The sequence below is a fragment of the Dipodomys spectabilis genome, unplaced genomic scaffold, assembly GCF_019054845.1.
Source record: "Dipodomys spectabilis isolate Male_0828 unplaced genomic scaffold, ASM1905484v1 ptg000333l, whole genome shotgun sequence".
Lineage (NCBI taxonomy): Eukaryota > Metazoa > Chordata > Mammalia > Rodentia > Heteromyidae > Dipodomys > Dipodomys spectabilis.
Window position 1 is genome coordinate 1,822,876 of NW_024871010.1, and position 2,771 is coordinate 1,825,646.

General features: G+C 36.6%; 1 non-coding gene across 1 annotated transcript; it reads left to right on the plus strand.

Moving 5' to 3' along the window:
- Nucleotides 1–549: 549 nt before the first annotated feature.
- On the plus strand, nt 550–656 carry LOC122095089. The gene has a single exon (XR_006145030.1). It is a non-coding gene; the product is annotated as a U6 spliceosomal RNA (small nuclear RNA).
- The last annotated feature ends 2,115 nt before the right edge of the window (nt 657–2,771 follow it).

Below are 2,771 nucleotides of genomic sequence, written 5' to 3' on the forward strand. Positions count from 1 at the left end.
GTTTTGCTTGTGTTTGGAGGACTACAGTCCAAGCAGGCCCAGCATAGTGATACTACCTCAAAATAAGCAATCAAATTACAATCTGCAGGTATGGCATAGTAGAGATGCCAAAGTTGTAAAGTTCCTTTCGTTGCTGCAATTGGTTTTCCTGTATCCCTATTTAAATATTTTTCCCTTCCCCTCCACAAATGATGCCAACATCAAAAATGTGTGCTTATGTAAGAAATGCATGATTCTAAAATTTCATGACAATTCTTTTGAACTTACTTTTTGTGGAATTGTCTAGTTTAAGAAAATCAATTACACTTTCTATATAAAAAATGTTCTTGGGCTGGGAAGGTGGCTCAGTGGTAGAGTGCTTGCCTTGCATGCCTGAGTCCCTGGGTTCAATTTCTCAGCAGCACATAAACAAAAAGAAAAAAGCTGGAAGTGGCGCTATGGCTCAAGTGGTAGAGCTATCGCTAGCCTTGAGCTGAAGAGCTGAGGGACAGCGCCCAGGCCCAGAGTACAGGCCCCACGACCGGACCCCCCGGAAAAAAAACATGTTCTGTGCTTAATCTGGTAGCCCATTTACTAACATTGAAATGATACAGAGAAGATTAGCATGGCCCCTGAACAAGGATGACTCGCAAATTCATGAGGCAATCCATATTTATACAACAACAGATGCTGGAGGGGATGTGGCCACAAGAGAACCCTACTCCATTTTTGGTGGGAGTGTAAACGTGTTCAACCACTTTGGAAAGCAGTATGGAGTTTCTTCAAAAGACTCCACATAAAGCTCCCCTATGACCCAGCAACCCCACTTTTGTTCATTTTCCCAAAGGATCACAAACAAGACCATACTAAAACTACCAGCACAACTATGTTTATTGCAGCATTATTTACCATAGCTAAGATATGGAACCAACCCCTATGCCCCTCAGTAGATGAATGGATCAAGAAAACGTGGTAAATATATACAATTGCATTCTATGCTTCCATCAGAAAGAATGATATCGCCCAATTTGTTTGGAAATGGAAAGACTTGGAAAAAAATTTATTAAGTGAAATAAGCCAACTCCAAAGAAACATAGGTCCCATGGTTTCTCTTATTTTCAATAACTAATATATGTCCCGGATTATCATAAAATGTCAAAAGCTATGTGCATTTGACCAGATAAGATGATGTTAAGCTAAATGAACCCCAAGATAGGGACACAAGTGGTTCTATCTTGTTATTATTTCTAACATACAAATACTATATGATGTGATTTTTTTGTTTCTTTGTATGTTCCTCAACCATGCTATAACCCCTTTTTTCACTATATTTGAAGTTGGTGTGCCTACATCTTGTATATACGTTTCTTTAATTTGGGGAGGGGAAGGAAAAAACAAAATGCTTAAATAGGGATACGGTTTGACCTTTGGTAACAATGAGATGCACAAGACACTATGTTGAAAAATGAATTGTACAATTTAGGCAGGGGGAGGGGGAGAGGAGGAGTGGAGTGTACTTGTGGAGGTGGGAGAGAAGGGATGGTGGGGGAAAAACAAAGGAGGAGGTAACAATGCTTGTTAAGAAATGTACTCATTACCTTGCTCATGTAAATGTAACCCCTCTGTGCAGTATTGTTAAAATAAAAAAATGTATAAAAATGTTCTGAGATTGAAGAGTTCATTTCCCTTATTTTACCCATATAATATCATTAAAAAATAAATTAATGCAAAACACTGACATGAAGGTATTATGAATAAATCTGTGTGTTTGTGCATGAGTGCACACGTGTTGGTGTGATCAGAATTTGAATTCAGGGCTTCAAGGTCTTGCTAGGCCTTTCCTCTCTAGATTGGTGAGCTATTATATGAGCTACATCTCCACTCCTGGCTCTTTGCTAGTTCATTAAAATTTTTGAAAAATAATCTCAAATATTTTTTTGCCCTGATTGGCTTCCAATTGTTCTCCACAGATCTCAGCCTCCTGAGTAGATATCTCAAGTAGACAAGATTACAGGTGTGACCAACCAGCACAAGGCTGTCAGAATAATTTTAAAAGTAGAAGAAAATTTACTTCATGGGGGCCTGTTATTATCATCTCCTACTTTTAAAGCACTTTGCTTTAAAAGTAAATGTGAATTTATTAAATTAAATGTGAATTTATTTCTCTTTTGGATTCTTAAAAGACAGAAAGTGATGATATTTAAATGTTTTGGTACTTTTTTAAAAGAAAAATGGAAGTGTAGGACAGAAGAAATTTGGCTGTCTTTGAAAATCAATTTATAAGCTCAATTATGTACATGATAACGCAATGTCGCCAACACAGTCTGTGCTGAAGTCAAATTGTGACAGAAAAAATCATCATGGGGAATAATTGCTATGCTATTATTTCTTGGGCAATATGAATATTGAATTTAGAGTGTAAGAGAATGGTGAGATTTTACCTACCTTTTCTGTAATTGATGAAAGATTTTTGGAAACTTTGATTCATTTCCTTCCTCACTGTGTGTCTTTGGGCCATTCACTTAGTGCCTTTAATTACAATTTTCCCAACACTAAAATGGTAATAACATTAGCATTATAGCAAATGTTATCTTAAGAATTAAGAGAAATAAAACTTGTGAAAAATTTAACATAAACTTCTATGAATGAGCTTTGAGTTTAGCCAACAGTTTTTTAAATACTAAATAAAATGTATTACAGAAACCATTACATGTAGTGAGCAACCAGAAGTAATGTTACCTATTGACAATGCTCTGCTTCCAAGGAACCCAGGTGGATAACTTCTCATGCTG